Source organism: Spermophilus citellus, assembly GCF_964194105.1.
Source record: "Spermophilus citellus genome assembly, chromosome: 15".
Taxonomy (NCBI): Eukaryota; Metazoa; Chordata; class Mammalia; order Rodentia; family Sciuridae; genus Spermophilus; species Spermophilus citellus.
The window spans coordinates 92,083,291-92,095,663 of NC_138195.1; the positions used below are offsets into that span (position 1 = coordinate 92,083,291).

A 12,373-nucleotide genomic window follows, 5' to 3' on the forward strand; every position below is an offset into this window, starting at 1 on the left:
TGACAAAAATGCTCCCCCCAAAAATATGTTGAAGAAAAGATAGGCTTTTTAACAAATGGGATGGGAAAAATTGGATGTAAATATGGAGAAGAATGAAGCTAGATCCCTATCTTTTACCCTGCATAAAAGTCAATTCAAAATAAGTGAAATAACTAAAAATTATATCAACAACTCTGCAACTTCTAGAAGAATACATAGGGTCAACACTGCAGCACATTGGTGCGGGTACCCAACTTCCTTAACAAGAATCCTAAAGATGCCATGAGATTACAAAGCTTCTGCAAAGCACAGGAGACAATGAAGAGCATGAAAAGGAAGCAAATGGGAGATGATCTTTACCAGCTATTCCTCTGAAAAGGGAGTTGATATCCAGAATATATAAAGAACTCAAACTACTCAACACCAGGAAAAATTAACAAACAGGCAAAAGAACTAAGCAGAATACAAATAGCCAACAAATAAATGGATTTAAAAAAAGTTCTACAACCCTAGAAATCAGGGAAATGCAAATCAAAACAACACCGAGATTTCATTTCACTCCAATTAGAATGGTAATCACCAATAATATAAATAATAAAATATGCTGGTGAAGATGTGAGAGAAAAGGTACACTCATTCACTGTTGGTTGGACTCCAAATTGCTGTACCCACTCTGGAAAGTAGCATTTGAGATTCCTTCAAAGTTTAGGAATTGAACCTCCATATGACCAAGCTAGCCCACTCCTCAGTATTCATCTAAAAGAACCAAAATCAAAATACTGTAGTGATGCAGTCACATTAATGTTTATAACAACCCAATTCACAATAGCCAAGTTATGGAACCAGCCCACATATCTGTAAATAGATGAGTGGATAAAGAAAATGTGGTATATATACACAATGGAGTGTCATTCATTCATAAAAAAAATAAAATAAAATCATGGCATTTACTGGTAAATGCATGGAAATGGAGAACATTATGCTGAGTGAAACAAGCCAGTCTCAGAAAGTCAAGGCCACATGGTTCCTCTCCTATGAGAAGCTAGACCAAAATACGGTTAAAACAGGGTGGGAACCCATGATAATAGAAGGGAGATCAGGGCGTAGAGGAAGGGTTCTGAGGGGGAGGGAGGAGGGACGGGAAGAGGGGAACAGTGGAATGAACTGGTCAAAGTGTACTATGTACATGTATGAATTCACCACAGTGAGTTTCACCTTTATGCATATCTATAAAGCACTAATTTAAAAAAAAACTTTAAATAAATATAAGGAAGACCAGACCAGGTAGAGTAGAGGAAGAGAACAGGGGGAGGGAGGGAGGGAGAGAAAGGGGAAGCGCTGGGGACTGAAGTGGAGCAGATGACATTCCATGCATGTATGATGATGGCAAACGAACCCCAATATTATGTATAGCCATAATACACTAATAAAACCTGACCCCCTGAAAAGGATGGGGTGGTGGAGGGACTCAGGCACCAGAGGAGGAGTGGGAATTCCTGGGAGGCTTTTCAGGGATCCTCTGGACAAACAGCGGGAGAAGAGCCCAGTCAGGAAGGAGGTGAGAAGCGGGCGTGGGTGGTAAGGGCACAGAGGAGGCCCTGGAGCAGCCTTAGGCTGTGAGTGTGGCTGTGTGTGGGAGGGAACCAAGCTGGGGAGAAAGATGGGGACAGCAGTCTCAAGATGTGGAGAAAGGAGTCCCTTTGGTTGCAAAACTGAGAGGAGACCAGATGTCACAGGTGAGGTCAGCAGACGGCAGCCAAGGGCCTGGGCAGGTCCCAAGGGAGGGGGTCTAAAGGGAGTTTCAACACAGGAGTGGAGCAGAGTGAGCTTCAGGGTGACCTCTCTCTGCTTGATGGGGCACACAAAGAGTCCTGATTCTCACTGGGGACAGATTATGGGAGTACTGTCCACCCTTCAACTGGGACAGGCTTGAATCAATCAAGAGGCAAGACCGGGACGTTTTCAAAGAAAAACACTTTATCTAAGGGCCCAGGGTTCATAATAACATTGGCATAATAAATAAAATTTATTTTTAAAGACCTCCTCTAAGACTACAGTCCCCAAATGTCACTTGACTCCTCTGTGTGACATCAAAGGCCCTGCTTAATCTGAAAACTCCTTGCCCCATATCAAAATCTTAAAGGTATCTCATGTAATAGGAACTTCAGTCATTTGTAAAAATAAACAGAGAACTACAACTGGTCACTTAGAGCGCAGCCTGCTGAGATCCTTTCTATGTGAGGAGGAGAGTAGGGTCCCAGTGGGCTGCTTCAGTCTACACAGGAGCTAAGACTTGTAAATGAACCCATGTCCTTCCCATGGGAGCCAAAAATACAGAACAAGGAAAGATTAAGAGTGGCTGCTCCCATCTTAGTTGCTTCAAATAAAGGAGTAAAATTAATTTGCTGTTGTGGCCATAGGAATTTCTTGCAAAGACTTGTCTCCAAGCTTAATGAGCATGATAGGCTACTGCTGTGCATGCTGAAATTCTTGGGATTTAAAAAATATGGGCAATTGTTGCTGGTAAGATTTCACTGAACAATGCACAGTGTTGTCTCTGGGCATAGTTACTCATCTAAAGCCTATAAGTTGCCACAGCTTTTTGTCATTTATTTTATAAGAAAAGATCTTTAAAATTTCTGCAGCTCATTTTCCTACTGGCCAGCTCCTTCCTCCTCAGGCCTTCTGGGAGTGAAGACGCGTCTCCACGTTCTGTCATAACCAGCACAGGTGCACTTGATGTTCCATGTGTGACTTAGAATACCTCTCCTCCTTCCCAGCTGACACTCCTCCTATCGATGTCGGGGCACTGGACAGATGTGCTATGAAAGAGAGCATGCGTTTTGCCCTGGGAACGCAGAGAATGAGCAGTCTGTGTGTCCACTGCAGGCATTTCCCACAATGGCTGCGTTCCCAGAAACTTCCAGCCTGCCCCAGATGAGGCTCAGCACCTGCCAATGAAACAGCAGGGTGAAGAGCCAGCTCCAGGTCTCCAAGACCGTCCTGGAGAAGGACCTTGAAAAGCTCCCTCCTCAGGCTGGACGAGTGGCTCAGAGGTACAGCCCTGGCCTAGCATGCCCGACGCCCTGGGTTCCACGCCAGCACCATGGGGGTGGGGGACAGCTCCTGTTTTCCTTAAGTCCACGAGGCAAGGGGGGCTCCAGAACTAGATTCTTGACTTCCAAAGCAGCCCCAGACTATGAAAATGGCACAACAGCAGCAATCCCAGCATGGTGCTCCCCGCATGGCACTCCCCATACACAGGGACAAGGGCAGGCTGGGCTCCTGTTGCCGCAGGGCCCACACCTGGTGCGTTCTCACTCAGAAATTTGCCTGTGTCAAAGAACGCTCAAACAGCAATCACTCCTGGTGATGCAAACACATCCCTCCCATCTGAGCAGCTGGGACCACAGAGTGGACGCCCCCGTGGTCTGGTTTGGAACTGTAAAAGAAGGGGCTGTGTTTCCAAGGAGCCAGGACAGAATCCTCACCCGCCCCCGGGGCGGGGAGGGGGGGCCTTACCTCCTCCTGTGTTGGCATCCTCCCAGGAGGAGCTGAGAATTCCAAGGGCTCTGTTTGAGCAAGTGCAAAGGCCTTCTGAGGCGCAATTGCCTATTTTTATGCACCTTTCAAAAGCACAAACTTCCTCCAGCACCTAGCAGAGGCTCGGCACATGCTAGATTCTCAATAAAAATTTGTTGATTAAATGAACATACAGAATGAACTCAATAGAGTTGAGATAATCTCCAATTAGTAATTATTCCTCTCAAAAGTTATTAAGACTCTTGGGTAAAATTCCATTGCATGGCACCCTAGTCCTAGATAGGACACCCCCCTCAGCAACAGAGCTGGTCCTATGCCACTCGACTTGGGATAAAACACCCTGACAGTCCCTGATTCACTCAGGGCTCTGTTTGCTTGGTGGTATGTGGGCACCCTGATGAGATATTCAATAAACATCTATTGCCAAGTAGACAAATACAACCTAAGAGAAATAGAGCTCACTTTATTTTAATCATTTATGTTCATTTTATGTGTTTAAGAAAACTATTATGTTTTAGAATCTGCTTCTATACTTAGGTTAAGACCATGCCATTGGGTGACTGAAGTTTGGGAAACAGATATAAAATATGTCACTTACATAGGAAGATATAACCTTGCTGATCCATCATGAGAAATACTGCGTGAACAATACTTCCAAATCTGGGTCATTCCAACCACACATATTCAAAGGTGTCCCCTGTGAGATATCTGTTTGGGAAGGACAAGGAGCTGAGCTGTGCCAATGGCTTCCCTGGGGATAAGGAATGCCAACAGAGACAGAATCCACCCTGGTCCTGGGGATAAGGAATGCCAACAGAGACAGAATCCACCCTGGTCCTGTTAGCTATGGGCTCTCACCAAGTCTGTTTGGGTTCATGACCAGTTCTTTAAATTATATGCTCAGAAAATTAGTAGGTTCACACAAAAAGAAGACCCTGAGTGCCTCTGCTGAGTAAAGATTGCATGAGAAAGAGGTTATGCCAGCTGAATACAATCTTTCTGTGTGCCACTTTAAGAAAAGGTCAAATTAATTTCAAGTCATTAGCAGAAAGGCAGCCTTGAGGCACAGATCAGCTCAGGGAATACAAATGCCAGAGTTAGGTCAGATGCAGCAGAGTCGGGAGCTGATTTTTAAGAGGAGAGAACTTCATGATTAAGTTTCTTAAGAATTGATTACTGAAAAGAGCCCTTCTTATTTTGACCTCCATAGGTATAGGCTCAAGAAGCCAGATTTCTGGTATATTTTCTTTTATGCCATTTCTATGATTAATTATGTGAAAGGATATAGTGTGCCTCAGCCATGACCCAGCATTTGAAATTGGTTTCTTTAAAATCTACTGAGTGTACACAAATGCACACGCACATGTGTGCACACACATGTCCTATGTTCTGACAGTGAACATGTCTAAGGCTACATCTTGGTTTCTAATACCATTCTCCAGTGAATCGGAACCCCTTGGAGAAATGGATAATTTTAGGACACAAACAGGAAATATATGAACCTGGTATATTTCAGGAAGAAAATGACATATACACGGTCACACACCAGCTAATGAGTGGATGTCAAAGGTACAGGGGAGTCTATTAAAAGAACTCCCAACCACCAAAGCAGGAGAAGTTTGATCAAAATACATTTTAAAAAGAGGATTGGATTGCAACCTAAGTATAAAAATCAATACCCACAGCACCTTACTGATATGAATCAATTATTAAATACATAAATAAATAGGAAGAGTTGACAAATATCACATGCCCAAGAATTCAGAGTCACTTATGCAGCTACTTGCTCCTCCAGGAGGGAAGCATCACTTTCCCCTCCTTAAGTGGGGGCTGTGCACTGACTAGCATTTAATGAACACCTCCTGAAAACCATCAGTCACCCAAAACAAGGAAAGCCTAGAAACGGTCACAAGCAAGAGGAACCTAAGGGGATGTGAGACTCAGTGGAGTGCAGAGTACTCGAAGGACTCCTAGGACAGAAGAAAGACGCCAGGAGAGAGCTTCGGAAATCGGATAAGCCTGGGTTTTAGGTAATAGCAATGCCTCAATATAGTTCATGAATTATAACGAACATAGTCATCATGTCAGATGTTAATACAAGGGAACTATCCACGGGAACTCTGCACTATCTTTGCAAATTTTTTTTTGAAAATTTAAAATTTCTCCTTTATAAAAACTGCTCTTACATAAAAGCTTATTTCTATCAGTCTAGCAAGAGGAGTCTCTGGGTGGGGTGAGAGGTGGAATCAACTTTTATACTATTTGCCCCAGATCTCCAGTGGGGGGGTTCCCAAAGAGGTAGTCTTTTACCCATTTATAGGGAGTCTGCACCGTGCATCTCAGTGGACTGGATATTGTCCCCCAAAGGGGTAAAACTTGGCACTCAGGAAGCGGGTGGGACTTCTCGGTATCACAGTCAATGTGTCCCTCCAACACTCAACGGGAGTCAAGGAAGCCTTATTCCTTAGTGTTCACTTCTCTTGTTAGGGAGAAATTAAATTTTAATTTTAAATAAGGTAATTTCTCTTCAGGCAGGCAACTGTGACAAATAGTTGTAAGACACTTGTTCCACCACCAGGACACATGCCTGATGCGTGCAGCACAAGACGCAGCAGCACCAGGAGCACAGCCAACCACACACCTCCCCACACACCCCTGCCCTGGCCTAAGTCACGTCTGCTGATGGCCCTGTACACAGCTGCTCTCTTTAACACCATGTTGCACACTTGGCTGCTCTCGTGAGAGGTCTGAAAATATTGTCTTATCTCTAAAGGAAAGAACTGGGGGACTTTAAAAAATATCTTGAAATTTTGGTTGAACAAAAACATCATCATCATCACGAGGTCACTGAGCAGCTGCGGGGGAACAGGGCCGGCTGATTACACTGCAACTTCGTGGCTTCATTGGCCTTCATGTGACATGAAGCTATGAAACACACAGTGACACATGTTAAATCTCTTTGGGGAAGATGAGCTCTTTAGTTGAAAGTCAAATTTTGGAATCAAAATCCTTTCTAGAAGTTCTATTTTCTTTGAGATGACCTCAATTCCCTAAATCTCTCTCTCCTACTAAAAGATGTCAGGCTGAAAAGGAAAATTTATATTCTAAAATCAAATATAATCTATATATCCTTGTGTGTGCGCCCGCGTGTAAAAAATCTGTTACAAATGTTGTGCAAATGTAAATGTGAATGGCATGGGAAATGGGGGGGGGGTTACATGGCAATGTTCTGCACATTCTCTGTAGCTTTTCAGAAAATCTGAATCTGTTCTAAAATAAGTGGCTCACGTTTTAAGATCACGTATCTCTCGGTGCTCATGGAAGTGCACTACAATCTGTGAGCTTCTCAAGCGTGAGACTAGGGCTCGCCCACCCCCGGGTCATGGGAACTTGACTCAGGCTCTGGGACAGAGCAGCATCCATGTGTCCTTGAACAAGGGAAATACAGAAAACAGGCTTCACACTGGTTCTTTTCTCCTGCCATCAAGAAACCATTCCCTACACGTCAGTCAAACATGCAAAGCGTTTCCCAAGGATGATTAAAAAAAAATAAATAAATAAAACTGTAATCTCCAAACAATGCAGGCTACTATATCACCTAATGTTGTCCAAATATGTTCAGGCATTTTAAAAAAAGACACAGTTCTGTTACGATATTAGAGGTTTATGCAGGAGTAGAAAAAGATGGAGCTGATTCAATAAAGAACACTTTTTAAAAATGGAAACAGCCCCGGCCCCCACAGGAAGACATGGAGAGCCTCCTGCCGTGGACCCCACTGTGACCAGCACAATTCCTTGGCCTGCTTCCCCCTCTCTGTGGGTTGGACAGAAAGGAAGAGGGAACAGGGCAGACCCTGGCAGGGAGCTGGGCTGGAGCAGTCAGGTCTTGAGGAAAGCCAGACCTCCCAGCTGGGGGGAGACGGGCAGGGAGCGCCCAGAGGAGAGCTCACAGTCTGTCCTCTGACCCCTGACCTGGTCGTCTGGAGTCAAGAGCTACATGCTAGTCCTGGCACCAGGCACAGGGAAAGAGAGCGAAGGGTTTGGGAGGCAGCAGAGCCACATGGGAAGAACAGGAGACTGTGGGGTCTGGCAAGCAGGGTGCTCACACAGCGTCCCCTCCCCACTTCAGGGTCCTCATCTGCAGCTGTGGCAACGGTGTCCACCTCCAGGGTGGCAGGGTGGATCCAGAGAGAGGGAGGGCTGGGGTGTGGCTCAGTGGGGGAGGCTTGCCTACATGCACGAATGGGGCCAGGGATCCATCCTCAGCACCAAGACAACAAAAGGGGGAGGGAGGGAGAAATGAGGGCACAGAGCTCCGGGCCACTGCCCTGGGGAGAACACCTCCTGGCGGGGGAGCAGAAATAGAAGCCAATAAGGACAGTGTTGAGCTGGAGGATCCTGCCAGAGTGCTGAGTCCCAAGCAGCCTGGGGGGCTAAGGCTCCATCAAAGGAAACTGATCTTCAAAATACCTGCCGTTGGCACCTTTTCTCCAAGTCCAACACAGCCATTGCTTTTCTCCTGAGCAGGGGAGCCTGTGTGCTGGGTCGAGCTGAGTCCAGCCTCTTTTTGAGGCTGTGTCTATCATGATACCCAACGGGAAGAGCCAGCGTTGCCCTGAGGAGTGAGCAGCTCATCTCGCGCAGGCAGGAGGACCCGGAGACGCCGTAGAGGCTGCTCTCCCCGGCACACACTCTGGTCCCGAGCTCCGGGGAGACCCCAGAGGTTGTGCTCACTTATACCATTTACATGGTCTCTCTGAGGCATCTATTTCCACACGTCTACAGGCTGAATGTGCGAGAGGTGAATGTGCACGTAGTAGGACTGTACATCACAGAGATGTGTCTGACTTGCTAAAGCAGGTACAGGAAGGACGGCCGGGCCACCAGGTCAGGAGGCAGGACGGAGTTCCCAAGACCAAGTGCTGTGTAAGCTGGGACTTCAGGAGTGAGTCAGACCTGGGGGTCAGAAGAACACAGGGACATGGTGTGTCTGGGCAGTATGGTGCCATTCACACGTGGCATGGCAGAGAGCTGGGAGGTGCTTGAGACCCAGGACAGCCAGGCCTGCGAAGCACCGTGTCCTCATGCTAAAGAACTGGCTGTGAGGGCAGACATTATGGTGGCTTCTGAAGGTTTCGAAAGCAGGAGCAGGACCTGCCACAGCAGTGTTCTAGACGATCCCCACCTCCACCTAGGAGGAATGGTGTGGGCAGCACGGAGCATGGAGTGCACGGGCCCGTTAGCCGAGCCAGGCCAGAGTCAGTTGCTGCCTCCAGCTGTGTGACTCCAGGACAGACTCAGGAAATGAGACAGAACGGGGTCTCCACTGGGGTGGTCCCACCAGCCATCACGCTTTGACACGTCTTCCTGGTTCTAGGCTTGAGGCTTTTCAAGATTGGAGGATGGTCCCTAAAGACACTTTAAACTTCCACTATCACTTCACATTCGGGTGGTAAGGTTCCACTCCCAGCGTGATTTTGAAGCCTTTGTTTCTTCTTGTTCTGACAATGACCCTTGGAAGAGGGAAGGCAGATAAGCTTATCACCAGGCTACAGGCCACAGCCGGTGCAGACAGGAGGTGGGGGCCTTCCTGTGGGCACAGGCCACGTCGCTCCCCTTCCCTTCCCTCCTCTCTTTCAACTCAGTTCTCAGTGGCAGTGACGGCTTGAGACCTAGTCTGGAAGGGACACACTGATATCCCACCCAGACGTGTTTCACAGACTTGAGAGGGGGCCGTGGCAGGGACAGCGCAGAGGCGGGAGGCCCAATAGCACCTTTGTCTAAATCCCTGGGTTAAGGGGCCAGCCCTCCAGGGCCAGAGGCAGGCTCACCTCCCCAAGTGCTTCTGGACCTGGTGTGCTCATTAAAACCACCTGGGGTGCTGGGGTTGGGGCTCAGTGGTAGAGTGCCCGTCTCGCACGTGTGAGACCCTGGGTTCAATCCTCAGCACCACATAAAAATAAATAAACAAAATAAAGATATTGTGCCCATGTATAACTAAAAAAAAAACCACCTGGGGCATTTTTTTTAAGGGAAGATACCTGGGTCCTGTCCAAAACTGATTTTTTTTTTTAAAGAGAGAGTGAGAGAGGGGAGGGGGAGAGAGAGAGAGAGAGAGAGAGAGAGAGAGAGAGAGAGAGAGAGAGAGAGAATTTTTAATATTTATTTTTTAGTTCTCGGCGGACACAACATCCTTGTTGGTATGTGGTGCTGAGGATCGAACCCGGGTCGCACGCATGCCAGGCGAGTGCGCTACCGCTTGAGCCACATCCCCAGCCCTCCAAAACTGATTAAATGAACTCTCACAGAACGGACAATGAACACTGATATTTATCAACATTTCCAGGTGATTCTAATGTGCAGCTAGATTGAGAGCCAGTGTGCATGGCAAATTAACAGGGTAGTGAGAACCAAATGAAACTAAGGGTTCTTTCCCTCTGAGGATATCTATGACAGCAGTCCCTCCCTCCCAGGTAGCCAGGGCCAAAACCCAGGGTTTGTCTTCAATGTCGCTACCATACTGGCAAATCTAATTGACCCTTCCTCCTAAATATATCCCCAGTCTGACTGATGACCACCCTCCTTATTTCCATTTAGGGACCCACGTGTGAGTCTTTGTGTACAGTCAGAGTCGGGACAAAGCCCCTTTGGACAAATGGTCAAAGTTCACAGACTATAAGGATGGCTCCTAGGATGATGGAAACCGTGGAAAGGGATGCAGACCAGAACCTGGGTTGGTGGGCACGTGGGGCAAGAGTTAGACCATGAAGTTAAGTCCCTTTACGCCAAGACTCGAGTTTGCTTCATGCAAAGTTCCCCTCTGAAGGGGAAGCAGATGGTGATGAGTTAGATCCTTGTAGGAAACTGTTCTGGCCATTTATCTGGAGGGAGCCCAAGCTGGAATCTGAATCTCCTTCTCTAGTGCCCAAGCTCTAGTGGCCTTCCCATGAGGCACCTGCTCTCTGCCCTGAATGCTGGATGGCCATGAGGACAGAAGAGATGCTAAGAGTTAGACGTGTCTAGCCGGAGGCTGGGGCAGGATGATCACAAGTTTGAAGCCAGTCTCTGCAACTCAGTAAGTCCCCGTCTCAAAATTTAAAAAAAATATATATATAAAGGGCTGGGGATGGAGCTTGGTGATAGGGCATTCCTGGGTTCCCTCCCCAGTACTACAGAGAGAGAGACAGAGAGAGAGAGAGAGAGAGAGAAAATGAACAGAAACTCCTCTTACTGTTATGAATTCTCCATGTGTCCCCTCCAGGGAAGAATAATTACAAAAAAATTAACGTCAAGGTTTGGTAAGTCCCATCAAATCATGATGCAAATATTTAACTGCCAGAGAAAGAGGGCTACGGTTTGTCACCTTCTCAGGACAAGTGTGTTTTGTCCAGGCAAGGTCACTGTAGAGCCCTGTAGGGCACAGCCCCGGGCTGTTCCTGCTTCTTCCCAGGCCTGTCTGCCTGTGGGCATGACGTTCATGTTGGCGACGTGCTCAGCTCCCCCAGCTCCTTGCACACCAGCCACTCACACAGATCCAAAGTCTGTTTACCATAGTTAGGCAGTTGTGCCGCAAAAATACTCATCAATATGAGTACACTTTGTCTCTATAAAGATACTCGGCGTTGATACAGTTGAAAACTGAAATCTTGACTGTTTGACAATAAGGACAGATGCATACACATACACCACTAGCCAGATCCTTAATCCCCCACTCACAGGCATCCTCTCCACGGAGAATCCTGGCAAACACACACGCACATGCTAACAGGCCACTTACACGCACCCCGACTCATGCAGGGTTTGGGCAGTTGTCCACCAAGTGTGAGTACACACAGTGATTACAGAGCCAGCACAGATGTCACAAACTGCCTGTTGAGCTGAGCCCGGTGGTATCACAACAAAAAGTTATTCCTGACTCTTCTAGGTCCCCCTTCTCTTAAATAATGCCAGCACCCTGGAACTGTTCCAGTGCATTTCTTTTACGACCTGCATGGTTCTAATTCTGGAGGAGAAGCCCAGAGGAGCTGGGGCATCTACCCAACAATAATGGCTTTCCTACTTTTCTACAAGATGGTGCTCCTGACCTGTGTTCATCAGCTAGGAAGGAAGCATGGCTGGCAGAGGATGTACCAACCCTGCTCCTGCTGCCGGGTGGGCGGGTCAGAAACCAGAGCAAAGCAGAACTGGTCCATGCCAGTGGCAACCTAGTCCTGATGCCCCTGAGATAGGGTTGCCAGATAAAAGACAGGACACCCAGTGCAATCCGCATTTCAGATGGACAATGCCCAGAAAAATTTCAACATAAGTATGTCCCAAATGTTACAGAGAATAGACTTATGCTAAAAAATTCATTGTTTATCTGAAATCCAAATTTATCCAGCATTCTGTGCTTTTATTCACAAAATCTAGCAACTCTACCCAGGGAAAGTCTCTGTGACAGCTTCTGCCACCCAAGAAACATTAGACCGTTCTTTATTTTCCTATTATTAGTACCTACAAATATTTCAAGTAGACATATGTTCTCTATCAAACGGGATACTCATCTTTTCTATCTATCACATTGTTTCTAATTTTGCTAACAGTAAGATGTTACTATCTTCACTATCTTGAGCTTTTCTCCCAGGAAACCAATACTACCATGATGGACTTGTCCTTTGCATATTCAGTTTGCAACAATCTCCATGAAACAGAAATGTTTAAAGAAAGTGCAGATTTGGCATTGAGATCCTTTAGTCAAACCACCCACTTTTATTAAGATCCTTTCTAATACAAGCTCTCTAGAAAGTGAATGAATGATTTAAATCATCCTATCTTAACTCAAGAGAGTGCTGGGCCTGCAACCACTCCAGAA

General features: G+C 46.7%; 1 protein-coding gene across 1 annotated transcript in view; it reads right to left on the bottom strand.

Moving 5' to 3' along the window:
- The window catches only part of ADAM12 (ADAM metallopeptidase domain 12), a 330,028-nt gene that overhangs the window by 271,183 nt on the left and 46,472 nt on the right, over positions 1–12,373 (bottom strand). The gene's annotated exons all lie outside the window — the stretch shown is intronic.